A 14,394-nucleotide genomic window follows, 5' to 3' on the forward strand; every position below is an offset into this window, starting at 1 on the left:
GTAGCCCAAAAAATGGTCTCTGCTATTTGGTTCCAGGTGTCTTCCATAAACGAATCCATAAAATCTATGTAAATAAATCCAATTCCAACCATTTCTCCAAATTGCTGCAGCTTGCAATTAAATTCTTCCTGTCCATGTACTTCAGTGGAAGGCAGTCATTTTCCAGACTGTCCTGAATGCTTAGAAATTTGAGGGGTGAACCAAATTGCAGATCGGGGGTCTGCCTTTGCCTCCATGTGAACGGAGAGATAAGCTTCTTCATCGCCCTAGCAGCAATTCAAGGATTTCTGGAGACTTTAGGAAAAGGGCAAGAAGTGAAAGGAAAGGAAAGAGCAAAATGTCTCTGTCAGCACACAGACATTAATCAATGCCACCTGAACAACTCAGTCTCACTCCAACGTAAAACATTGCATAAGCATGTTTAACTCTTTCATTTTCATTAGGGATCTGAGTTCAGCTTTAATATTTTTATTGATTTATTTGTCATATTTGGATACTGCCCCTCTAATACTCAGAGTGACTGTGGGTGGTGTACAGTTAAAAACCTTATCTGTCCATCAATCTACCCACCCACCTAACATCTGTCTGTCTGTCTGTGTCTGCCTGCCTATCTATCTATCTTTCATCTTTCTCTTTCACATCTATCTATCTATCTATCTATCTATCTATCTATCTATCTATCTATCTATCATCTATCTATCTATCTATTAATTTATCTATCTACCTATGAACTATGATCTATGATCTATCAGCTATGATCTATCATCTATCTATCTATGTATCCATCCATCCATCCATCCATCCATCATCTATCACCTATCACCTATCATCTATCATCTATCATTTATCTACAATACTGTATGTCATTACATGTATATAATTCTAGGTGATCTCTAAAGAACTTCCATCTCTGTGATTCTTTCTAAATGTTGGGTAAATATTGTCAGAAATCAGATTGCTGATCTCTTGGTCAGGCAATTGGAACTGGTGGAGTTAGGCCAGTGATCTGATCTAGCCAAGCTCTTTCTGTGTACAGTCAAGTTTTCTGTCCTTCTCTGCCTGGGCCAGATAGGGAGTGAAGATGGTTGACAGGTGAGAAATTGAAACAGCTGTCTGACCGAGGAGACTGTTTCAAGGGTAATTGCTAGGTTCACTCAGGAGAAAGGCAACTGACATTCAGAATGACTCCAGTATTATCTTCCTCCAGCCAGCCTCATCTCACTAGAGTTTAGATGAGATTGTCACTCTCCCATAATGAAAAGCCATTCAGGATCATGAAGTATCCCTTCTATCAAACCTCTCAACTTCTTCTGGAAAGCTCTGGAGTCCTCTTGACCTCCAGGTTACCCCAAAAGGGATGTACTGTATGCATGTATGTGTATGTGTGTACAAAAATATATAGTTGTGTAGATTTGCATGACTAAACACCGAAGGTGCATGGAACGCTGTTACCTTCCCACCAAAGATGGTTCCTATTTTTCTACTTGCATTTTTACATGCTTTCAAAACTGCTAGGTTGGCAGAAGCTGGGACAAGTCACGTGAGCTAACTTCTTTACGTGGTGCTGGGGATTTGAACTGCCGAACTGCCGACCTTTCTGATCAACAAGCTCAGCGTCTTAGCCACTGAGCCACCGCTATATATAAAGATGGTTAAGGTGGAAGTGACAAGAATAGTTTGATCCAGAGAGGCCACTGTAGCAAGAATGATTTTTGAAACGATAGAGCCCACACACTCACTCCTCAGATGTTCTCTCCTTTACCTCTGCGACTTTAAAAAAATATATTTTATGTTTATTCCGAATAATCTTCTGTCGTCCATGCTTGGGAACGCCTGTCCTTGGACAGAAACACCAAATCTAAATTCCATTTTATCTAGGTCTTGCATTTCTTATCCTCCTTCAGCTGAAATCAATAGATATGATGGAGTTACTGCCATGTCGTTCTGTTATTTACCTTGGCTTCAGATGATATTACGTTAGGGGTGGATATATATATATATGCGTACTCCGAAGGAAATATGCTGTTTCTGCACAACTCTTATTAGAAAGAGAGAAGAAAAAAGCTCAGTAACTACATATATAAATAAATTAGTCCTCTCCAGAGAGACAGCATGAGCGAACGTTGTAAATGTGTTGTAGAAATGTAAATGCGGTATTTTAATCCATAAAATATCAAGGGTATAGGGAAGGGAAGAATTCAGGCTGAGAGTCACACCATGATATAAATCAATAAAAAAAGAATATCTTTTTTTTTTTTGGCCTTAGCAGACTTAAAGTAGGTTCTCTCAAGAACTGAATTTTATAGCCGTGGGTCAAAACTTCTTTTAAGGTTGTTGAGAGGATTTTGATGTATAACACACCCTGGCACAAGACATATTTTATTTAAGCGACTTCAAAACATCGATCTAGAGGGAGAAACACTGCAGTGAAGGTGAGGATTCCAGTGGTTTTCAAATTGGATATATATATATAAATTTTATATATATATAAAATCATATATATAATCTGACATTGCCTGTATATTGAGAAATGTCAAAGCGTTTGTCTGAGAGGGAGCCATTGAGAGGGGCCTTTCTTCCCCCTACTCCCATGCCCATCATCCCTGCCCTCTCCCTTCCCCTCCCATGCGCTGCTCCTTCTTGCCCTGTCTACGATCCTGGCACTTTGCCCCAAATCCATCAGGTGCTTCCCCAGTGGTCCGCTGGAGGGTGAATGTCATGGCTGGCTTTCCAGAGGAAGCTGACATCACAAACAATTGCCGCTCTGGGACACCTCACTCGCTCTCCTTATGGGCCAGGCATTATACACACACACACACACACACGCCAGGGGTGTCTTAGCCCCCGCCCCCACCCCAGTATTTGTTTCCAGAGGGTAAGTCATCTGTGTACCAAGTTTGGTTGAAACTGCTCAAGGCACTCCAAAGTTATGCACACACAACTTGTGGAAAGGATATACAGAATTTACAGCACTTTAATAATTTTGGTTGCAGTGGGAGTTAATTTATGGGAAAAGATTTTAGGCTTGCTACTTTTTTGGGGAGAGAACAAAAAATGTGGTATGGTCAGGGATAGCTTCATGCCCACACAAACACAACATTTTCTGTTTTTCTTAAAAGCTAGCTAAGCTGGTCTTGGAGAAATGGCTGTAGGCGACCTTGGGAAATCAAAATAAATCCCAAAAGTGGACAATAGAAAAATGGATGCTTTTATAAATCACCAGGAGCTGAGTCTGATTTAAAGGCAGAAGGGGTGTGGAGGGAAAAGGGGGCAGGAGGGTGGAGCAGAGGAGAGTGGGGAGGGGAGGAGACACTGTAGAATAGAATAGAATAGAATAGAATAGAATAGAATAGAATAGAATAGAATAGAATAGAATAGAATAGAATAGAATAGAATAGAATAGAATAAGAAAGTAAAGAGTGAGTGGAGTAGAGGAGAGTGGGGCAGAGGAGAACAGAATCTGGCTGGAGAGGAGAGGCAAGGAGAAAGGGGGAGGGGAGGGGAGGGGAGGAGAGAACTGTATGACTTGGAGAACCATTTCACTCAATGATAGAACAGAAGCCCTATAACATGGAGCAACTCTTAGCATCGACTTAGCAATGTGTAACACCAGTTGTCTGGGACAGATTGTGCCTTTCCTCTGCTCTTTGTTGCTGTTTTATTTTTATTTTTAAAAAAGTCATCTTGTCAAGAGGTGTTTATGACTTGTGTGCATCCACTTTTAGACAATGAAAGTAAAAAAAAACCACAGTCAAAGCCAAGCTAGCTGTATAGTGATACCAACAGATTGCGTGCATTCAGACCATATGTGCTGTCTGCCACCATTCCGTGCGCCTGAAAGAAAAAATTAACCAAAGTTTTTTTTTTAAAGAAAAAAGGAAATTGCCTAGAAAATGAGCAATTGGATAAAGCCAGAGTGGAAGACTCATCCAGCCAAATTGCTGGACTCCCCTCAGTTGGTTGTGATGGTTTTTGAGCCACTGACGGCAGTGGCCGTTATATGTTATTGTCCTTTTTACAGCCCCTGCTATCTTTTTTCTTTGGCATGGCGTTGACTTTGAGAAAAAGAACATAAGTGTCACTTGTTTTAAAACGGCAGTGAGCAGATGGTGTTGGACGCTGAGTTTCCTTTTTTTATTTGGACTGGAGGGAAGATTAGGGGGGGTTGCTTGGTGACTTTTCAGTAGAAGTCCTTGGCTCTCCTTCCTTGGAAGGGCCAAAGGTCTCCAGCCACATTTGGAGAGTCTCAGTTATGGTGCCCAGCCACTCTAACGAAGCTTTGGCAGATAACCTCAAGACCTTTGAGGTCATCTAAGGTAGGGTGGGTTGGTTGGTTGGATCAAGGCAGGCATCTTTTTCTACTGTTTGCATTGGCATCCTTCAGTCTCAACAGACAGTGGTACCATGCTCTGGGAAGGGGTCAAAGGTGGCGTGTCCTCTCCGGAGCCCGAGGCCTGGGGAGATTAATATGGAGGCTAGGCTGTTACCCAAGAAGCAGATCCTCCCTCTCCACGTGGCTGAAATAGTCCAGTGGAACAGCAGAGCCAATGCGATGGGTTCCAGCTGCGTCGCAGGAGTTACCAGAACGTGGTTGTCCACAGTCACGAACTGCTTCCGGGACTCCGGCTCCGGATTTTGCCTGGAGGTTGACTCCTGAAGCCTTTTCCAAGAGTGGATGCAGCCACAAGGCAGTGGAGGTTTGCAATCGGAGTTTCCCTTCTCCTAGAAGATGGTTCTGCCGCTTTGTCTGCCGTTGGGGCGTAGAGCCCTCTTCCGCCTTCAAAACCATGGACCATCTTCTCCCGTAACCCTGGGAAGAGGCCCTTACGAGGTGCCACCAGCTGGGCCAGCTGGACCAAGGTTTTTAAGGAGGTGTCATTCCTCCGTCACTCACTCTTTGTCCTGGCTAGTGACAGGCAGAGCCTGGCTTCCCAAACATTAGGCCCAGGTTTTTCTACTTCTACTGCTTAATAAAAGATAATTTGCTTTAAAACTTTAGGAGCTACAATGTGATGGGCACAGCAGGGAAACATCTGCCGGCAGAGGTGGTGGGTTCTGTGATTCAGAAAAGAGAATAACATTTGTGAATGGTGAAGAGGGGGGGAAGGGCGTAAACTTATTTCCTTATTCCTTCATTGGAATTACATCTCACTCTTCTAGGAATCCAAGATGGCTTCTATGATGATCTACTGTCACTTCAGCCCCTCAAGAACAACCCTCTGCGGTAGCTCAGGCTGAAATACAGAGACTGGCTCAAATAATCCAGTGGGTTTCTACAGCTGAGTGACAAATAGAATCTGGTTTGACCTCTTCCTATCCAAAATCTTCATCACAGCACCACTCTGAGTTTGGTACTTTGGAGATCATCAAGGTGAAGTTGAATGTCTACTCTCCTGGCACAATCGTCTCCCTTGGGGTCTACCTGAGAAATTTTCCACTGAAAAGATTCCAACTGAATAAGTCAACTCATCAACTTCTTGCATGGTTGCATTCATTCATTCACTCACTCACTCATTCAATTACAATGGCTGCCCATCTCAGTCAACAACTTTCCTGCGACTGTCCTAGAATTGCAGGCCCAGAGATTTCATAGCTCTGCTTCCCATCAAGTAATATAGTTCAATATTGTGAACTCGATGGGTAGCGAGATGGATCTGCTAATTAGGATTTCAGTCATTTGCACAGAGCACAGTCTGGATTTATGTTTCCCTCTGATGCAACCTTTTCCAGAAAACCTACTTCTCTCTCTTGGATCCAATCCCAAAAGGAAAACTAAATCCAGAGGAAATTCCTCTTCCGGTGTGTCCTTTCCTTGTCTCAAATGCTTCTACTCAGGGGTGGGCTTCAAAAATTTTAGTAAGGGGCTCTCTGCCTGGTTGCTGGGTGGGTGTGGCCTAGTCAGCTGCCTGCAGCACAGTTTTTGCCCTCCCCTTGAGCCTCTGGGAGGGTAAAAATGGCCTCCCCAGCCCCCAGCAGCCCAGCCCTGCTTCTCCTGCCACCACACCGCCCCGAGTCCTCTCCGGGAGAGGGGGCGGTCTATAAGTGTGAATAATAAATAAATAAATAAATAAAACTAAGGGGCTTCCAGCCTGTGAGAAACGGTTGAAGAATTTCTCCTTTCCATGGACATCTGCAGGAGACAAAACTCAACTTGTGCCTACACCATAATAATACATCAAGTAAAGTGGTGAAATTCATTTTTTTTTTTACTCCCAGTTCTGTGGCCATGGCTTGGTGGGCATCGTGTGGCTTGGTGGGCGTGGCAGGGGAAGGAAATTGCTAAATCCCCATTTCCTCCCCACTCTGGGGCCAGCCAGAAGTGGCATTGGCCGGTTCTCCAAACTACTTAAAATTTCCACTACCGGTTCTCCAGAACCTGCTGGATTTCACCCCTGGTTGTGTGTGTGTGTGTGTGTGTGTGTGTGTGTGTTGCTTACAAAAACCCAGATAGGGCTCTGAACCCCTGGATGAAAACACCTCCTTCGCTTTCTTCCAGATGTCCTGATTTCCTTCACTGCCTGTCATGTTTGGTGAAGTTTAAAGGCGTCTTTGAGCCCAGCTGTATCCTAAATTATCCTCTGAACTTTTTCTTCAACGATTTTGTTGGATGAAACAAAAATATGGATTCACGGAGAGAAGCTATCAATGGAAATCAATGTTGTTCTTTCGTTATTTACCGAAGCATATTATTTTGTGTTCCTTATTTAAAAAAAACAGGCCACATATTAAACAATAATAATGATATCTGGGAATGCACTGCTTTAGGAAATGCCCACGTCTGTAATCCCATCTTGTAAGGTGTGCGGTGTGCAATTATTATTTATTAAAAGAGACAAATTAAATAATCAATCAAATTAAATACCTGCTGCACATTGTTATATACTAATTTACGGAACCACGATTGAATTAAATTAATCTATCCTGCTTGCAGGCACAAGCATATTAATCTAAGAAGGGAACTCTTGCAAACAACGAAGTTCTTTTTGACAAATCTAAGAATAGTGAGAAACATATTTCTACAGTCATTTCTTTAAAAAAAAAATGATAAACCCACCCACCCACCCCATATTTTCCCACAGTGATTGCAAGTAAATTATGAACAGGCCAAAAGGATCTTCTGTTTGAATACAAATTCTATAAATTGTGCTAATTTGTGGGCTAATTACGTCTGAAAAGCTCATTCAAAGAGCAGAATAATTTTCATTTTTGCATGTTCACTTCCAATAAGCAAACAGACAAATCAAAATACTGTCAGAAACCACAGCCCATCAAAACTGGTAGGGCACACAGCCATATATAAATAGGTAACAAACCCCACACTGTCTCACACTGATGATATTACCAGGTTGGGGAATGAAATGTCTGTACGCAAACTACCAAGCCCCCCAAAAACACTGAGGACTTCACAAACAAACTTGAGATACGATATTTTGTGTTGTTGTTTTACAATAGAGTCCTTGGCCATTTTAGAGAATTGCTCCAGACTTTCTGAAGTGAACAGATTTGATCTGAAAGGTGAAAGGAGAAATGTTCCTTGAAGGACTCTTCCACCCCCACCCCCACCCCAAAAAACCGCACCTGATAGATGACTATCCAGCATCTATTTGAAAGCCTCCAGTGAAGAGAAAAAGCCACTCCAGGCAGTAACTTATTCGACTGATTGACAACCCTTCCTGCCAAGATAGGTCTTATCTCCATCCACATCCTTGAAGGTTCATCCCATTAGTTCTGGTCTCACCCTCTGGAGCAAGTGAGATAAGTCCTCAACAATGTGACAGCCCATCAGATATCTGAAGACAGCTTTGGTGTCCCCTTTTGACCTTCTCTTCTGCAAGCTTAACATGACGAGGTCTTTCAATCATTCCTTGTCAATCACAGGTGTCAAACTCAAGGCCCACGGGCTGGATGCGGCCTGTGGGAGACTTAGATCTGTCCCATGGGGCTGCCCTGGAAAGGAAAGGACCGGCCAGGGGTGTCTCTGCCAGCATGCAGTCCTCCCAGGCTCCCGTTTTGACTGTGATGGTCTCCAGCAGCCCTCTGTCAGTGAAAATGGAGCTCCGGGGGGGCTGCATGGGACTCCCCTCCCCAGCTCCGTTTTCCCTGGCAGAGGGCTAGCAAAACCAGCTAAGAGTAAAACAAAACAAAAGGAGAAATGTTTCTCCTTTTGCATCTGAGTATCCCTGAAGGGACAGGAAAGGAGAAAGGGACAGAGGAAAGACAAGGGAAAAAGAAAGGAAAGAGGGGAAGGAAGAAGAAAGGAGAGGGAAGAGGGAAGGAAGAGGAGGAAAAGGAAGGGAGGGAGGGAAGCAGGGAGGAAGGAAGGATGTTGACATTGCGGATCTCCCAGCCACCATAGTTGCCCCTGACATGAGTGACATTGAGCTGGCCACACCCACCCCAGCCACACCCACCCAGCCCCCAAGGTCAAACACAACCCTCATGTGCACCTCAGTGAAATCGAGTTTGTTGTAGATCTTTGTTTCCACTCCTGCCAGCACCTCAAGGACTTCTGTGGACCTGATACCTTCCCTCTGGACTTTGCAGTCCTTCTCTGAATTTGGTAGCCCTTCTGCGGACTTGCTCCGGTTGATCAAAATCCCCCTTAAACTGGGCTGGGCAGACCTGAAGGGGGTTTGAGCCTCCCTCGTTCTCCTTTTAACATCTTTAGTCCTTTTACCCAGACGCTTTCTATTCTGTGGTTATTGGGAACACATAAGTATGACTTACTATTCCTCTTTATACATGCAGACTGAAAGGAGGAGAAGCGACATACAGCAAGCAATTTACAGCAGTTTACTGAGCGACCATTCAAAGGGCCAACTGACCATTTTCATGCTTAATGACCCCGGCCGCATCCCCAGGGAAACGTGACCTACACCCAATGGACTCACATTTATGACGCTTGCAGTGTCCCGAAGTCACGTGATTCTTTTTGGCAGCCTTCTGATGAGCAAAGTCAAGGGGGAAGCCAGATTGACTTAACAGCCGTGTTACTAATTTAAGAACTGCAGTGATTCACTTAACAACAGTGGCAAGGAAGGTTATAAAATGGGCAAAACCCACTTAACACATTTCTCACTTACCAACATAAACGTTGATCATAAGTTGAGGATTCCTTATAATGTCCTTTGGTTGCCGTTGAGTTTCCCCCTGCATGTTACCTGTTCTTTTGGGTAAAATATTCTTTCTTTTGATCTATCCCTGAAACCAGAGCAGGGGAATTAGGACAGCTACTCCCTTCAGTAATAAATAGCATAACCAGATGCTTGTTGCAAAAGATGAATGGCATCAAATGATGGAAATGATTTTGAGGCCAAACCTGTCCCTCACAAACCATATTAGCCAGAGACAGGTCCCTATCTTACTGATGGATGAAGTGTTCTCATTTGTCTTTAGTCATTTCTGAGATAATAGATCAAACCTATTTGAAGGGGAAACCCAGCTGTGGAAATCATCACACGATCCTGGACGAAGGTGACCTTCAGCGATGAAAGATTGATGCCACGATGCCGCTCAAGCTCTAAATATGAACTCTGAAACCGGTGAAAAGTCTACATCCATCACGATTTTGAATTACCAATATATTTTTATAAGTATGCGCTAAGAACTACCGGGCCGAACAATCCATAATGGAATAGCAAATCTTTGAGCCATCCGTCAACCTGATTCAGTGAGGAACTAGAGGAAGAAGGAAACATTTTGACAGAGAACAATTGTGCCCCTTCTACGCTATTCTCAGAACCCAAACAAGAAATCCAATTCCGTATATTTTAGCCATCCATAAATAGAGCTTTGCTGGTAACTGAATAATGTTGAAAATTATTTAGATGAATGTCATGGAATATATCCATGAATGCTGGGGAAATGCAAGGATCTTCTAATGTAGAGATCAAACACAAAATGGCACCATCCAAGAATTTCACCATCTAATGGATAATGAATATTTTGACTTGGCTAGCTTTAATCTTTTGCTTTCAAAAAAAAAAAATAGCCTCAGTCACATACATGTGGAGTGTCAGCCCTGAAATCCATCATTAATTTTGGGTCTTCAGAGCTGCCACATTCAGTGGGTGGGCATGCAGTGGGCAACGGGAGGTGGGATGGGTGAGATGTATAGACATAAGAACATTCCTTTCCCTGGGAGTCAAGGATGTCTCTGGAGAGGCATGACTGGGAAACAACTCCAGTTGGGATAGCTGTCTACAATTTGGCAGTTCAAATCCCACCAGACTCAAGGTTGACTCAATCTTTATCCATCCTTCGGAGGTGGATAAAATGAGGGCACAGATTGTTGGGGGCAAGAGGGTGACCCTGTAAACTGCTTGGAGAAGGGCTGTCAAGCACTGTGAAGCAGTATAAGTGCTTTGGCTAGCTTTCCTTCCTTCCTTCCTTCCTTCCTTCCTTCCTTCCTTCCTTCCTTCCTTCCTTCCTTCCCTCCCTCCCTCCCTCCCTCCCAGTGGTTAGAAAACAGTATTGCAGACTAACTATACCTACTGCTAGGAGTTCGATCCTGACCAGCTCAAGGTTGTCTCAGCCTTTCATCCTTCCGAGGTGGGTAAAATGAGGACCCAGATTGTTGGGGGAAATATGCCGACTCTGTAAACCGCTTAGAGAGGGCTGGAAAGCATTGTGAAGCAGTATATAAGTCTAAGTGCTATGGCTATTGCTATATTGCTATCTTTGCTTATAGGGTTGCCTAGGTATTAGTAAATGGCCAAGAGTCTGCCTGATTGTGGTGGGCTCCAATCAATCAATCATGCCTTGGATCTGCAAATTTGCATTCTGTGCCCGATGTTCTAAGCCCCTTTGGATGAAACTGTTAAAAAACAACGTGTTGTCAAACTGAATGACAATGCTTCGCAATGAGACACACGTCCGTCTGTCTGTCCAGCTCATCGCATCTTCTCATCAGCAGGTGGGAGAGGAAGGGCTCAACCAGGGCTTGAAGAAAATCTCCCTCCAGACTCACATCCAATTCTGTCTGGCTTCTTTTCCTTTACATCGAATGAATCAATGGAGGGATTAGCCAGGGGAGCTCATTTCATGAATTTAAATATGCTAATGAGGCTGACTTAAATTTCATTACACTGAGGATTTATCAAAGCAAATCAAACAATTGTGTTGACTCACTAATTCCCAAAGCCAACTCGGATGGCCTTTTCTTTCTTTCTGCTCAGAGTCCAATTGCTCAAAAAGTACACACTTCCATTTGCTTTGCAAATACTAATCTCTCCAGACTGGTGACTCTGCACCTATGGTACTTCTCCAATTGGCCTGTATCACTCCAGAAAAATAGATCCAAATTAACTCTATCGCCCATGTGTTTCTGGAGTATTTACATAAAGATTGAGCAAAGTCCATTCAGAGCAATGAATAACAGAATAACAGAGTTTGAAGGGATCTTGGAGGTTTTCTAGTCCAACCTACTGCTCAAACAGGAGACCCTATTCCATTTTAGACAAATGGTTGTTGAACCTCTTCTGAAAAACCTTGGGTGTTGGAGCACCCACAACTTCTGGAGGCAGGCAGTTCCTCTGATTAATTATTCTAACTGTCAAGAAAGTTCTCCTTAGTTCTGGATTGCTTCTCTCCTTGAATACCTCTTCCATTCTGTACACATCTCTTAGCATTGGTTGGCATTTCCTTCATTCTTCCTCACTTCTTGAAGGCAACCATTGGGATTGCCTGGGGCCAAAACCTAACTGGCAGTTTTGATTATCCAGAATAATAAATAAATGCTTTCAAAGCAAAAGTTTGGATTCTTTTACTGCTCTGTCGCTTTCCTTGAGATCTTTATCCATTTTTTCTCCACAAATGCATTTTATTTTCACGAAATTTGTCATCTTCTCTTTGTTAGACTAGATTCAACTGCTCATCGTTATGGTTTGGCCTTAGATGACAAAGCAATTGAGAGATCAACTCAGTTTGCAAACCTTACAAAGCACACAGAGTACGTATATCGTCACTGGGACATATTTTTTTGCTATTGACACCTGCCTTTTCAAGCCATGCTAGAGTATATTTAATAAGAAGGAAAGCAAAGATGTCATAGCATTTAATTTAATTCTTATTTTTCCCCTTCCTTTTTCTCCCTCATGCCCAAGCAATTTCTCATCAAATGAAGTAGCATTAGTCATTAAATATTAGCATTTCAGTTTATATTTCTTTTTTTGGGAGCTATGCTTTTTTGACTTTTTCAGAGGTGATTTGAAAGTCAGAGACAAAATAATTACTAACCTCCAGAAAGTTATAATTGAGACCTTCGTCGTAGCCTACCCTTATCCATATGAAATAGGTCTCCCAATTGTTTTCCCTGATTATATAATCTTGGAACGTGGCCAGCCCAAAAGTGAATTTAATACATTCACATTAATAACGTTTATACGTTACAAATGGGGAGGGGGAGGGGGGAGCAGGCACCACGCAAGTTGTGTGACTCATCTCCAAAAGTTATGTGAACCAATTAGCATGTTTTAATTAGGGAAAACAAACTGAAAGGTAACAGAAAGCATGACGCTTGGATTTATTTTCTCTTCTCCGCTCAGCTTCAAATGAGCTTATCTGCTCTACAGTCCAGGAGCTCATCAGAAAGGGGATATTTGGAATGACCCTAATATTGACAGGAGGGGTGGGCTGGCTCAGTGGCTAAGACACTGAGCTTGTTGATTAGAAAGGTCGGCAGTTCGGCGGTTCAAATCGCTAGCACCGTGTAATGGAGTGAGCTCCCGTTACTTGTCCCAGCTTCTGCCAACCTAGCAGTTCAAAAGCATGCAAGTAGAAAAATAGGAACCACCTTTGGTGGGAACGTAACAGCATTCCTTGCACCTTTGGCATTTAATTATGCCAGCCACATGACCATGGAGAACGTCTTTGGACAGTGCTGGCTCTTCGGCTTTGAAACAGAGATGAGCGCTGCCCCCTAGAGTCAGGAATGACTAGCACATACTAGCACTAGCACGTATGACTACAGAGGGGAACATTTACCGTTACCTATAATGTTGACAGGCCTAGCATTTGACTGCAAAATCTGGTCAGCTAATAGTCTAAGATAAACTGGTGCTAGAGAAAGTTCAATTCATGAAGCACTGGGCTTGAATCTCTCGAGGAAATGCAAGGATTCCAAACTGATGACATACTTAACCCCACCTTCCAGTTCATCCTGGTTTTCTGCAACAGATGGTCTCCCTTGACTTTGGGTTGAAGATTTTAAATTATATGTTTAATGCGATTGATTTCTATGTCTTTATTGATGGCTGATCTGTCTAAATGCCCACTTTCAGGAATTGACCATCATTTTCGATTAGGCTTGGTCTTACAACCTCAACCATTTCCCCGTTCAGATTATGAATGAATTTGTCTAAGAACTGAGAGACTGAAAAATGCTCGGCGGGAGAAGACAGAGAAGCATCCGGGGAAAGAGAATGAGAACAATGGTTAGAAAGAACCAAACGAAGACAAAAATCACACGTTTTGTGGAACAACGCATCCAAGACTTTGAAGAATGAGTCAAGTAGACAGTTAAACTAACCAGGGTTAATATTTCCAGTAGACAACACGCCTGAAGACCTTGCAAATACTAAATCTATCTTTTATAAGCAGAATTCTCTGAATGCCAATAAATATTTAAGTAGTCAAAAGGTCAGGCCTCCCCACCCCCTCAAACCACGGAGCTCCCAGGGAAGCTAGAGATGTTAATTCAAACTGCTGGCCGACATAAGGATGCATTTGAATAATTCCTTTTTGTGTGTTAGAAATCTAAATATTAATACACCAACATGTATCTGAGAAATTAATGAGGCTTCCTTTAGAATGCATTTGCAAAAAAAATGCCTAGAGATAATTTAATTCGCAAAATATATTCTTTGACACTGGACTTTCAAAACGTATGGGTGGGAGAGATAGAAAACGCGGCAATGAGAAAAGAACTTTTGAAAGATTTAAAATCTAAAGCCAGAATTGAACTAAACTTCAATTACAATGACGCGTGTCCTTGGTGCTCTCTGAGCTCGGTTGTTTGCTTGGTGACTTTTCAATACCCAGCTAGGTAACATCATCTGTATAAATGAGTGAACCTCTGGAATTCACCTTTTCCGCTTCCTAGGGCAAGATAAAAATAGAGCAAGATTAATCTACCCTTTGGCCAGAGGAGAAGAAGAAAGGCAGAGATTCTGAAATTGTAAATGTGCTCTGTTGGAACAAAAAGCCATATATAAATCAAGGAAAGAAATAATTGCTGCTGGCAAGTATATTCACTCTCAAATCCTGTTTGACCCAGGAATGGAGGAGAAATTGGTTCACGCACGGTATAATTCAGCCGTTCCGATGCTAGATGTTCAAAACTCCGAGAAGCCCTACCAGCTTTAGGAGAAGGAAAATGCAGAATTCATTCCGGTG

The sequence above is a fragment of the Natrix helvetica genome (assembly GCF_964273705.1).
Source record: "Natrix helvetica genome assembly, chromosome: 11".
NCBI classification, from domain to species: Eukaryota; Metazoa; Chordata; class Lepidosauria; order Squamata; family Natricidae; genus Natrix; species Natrix helvetica.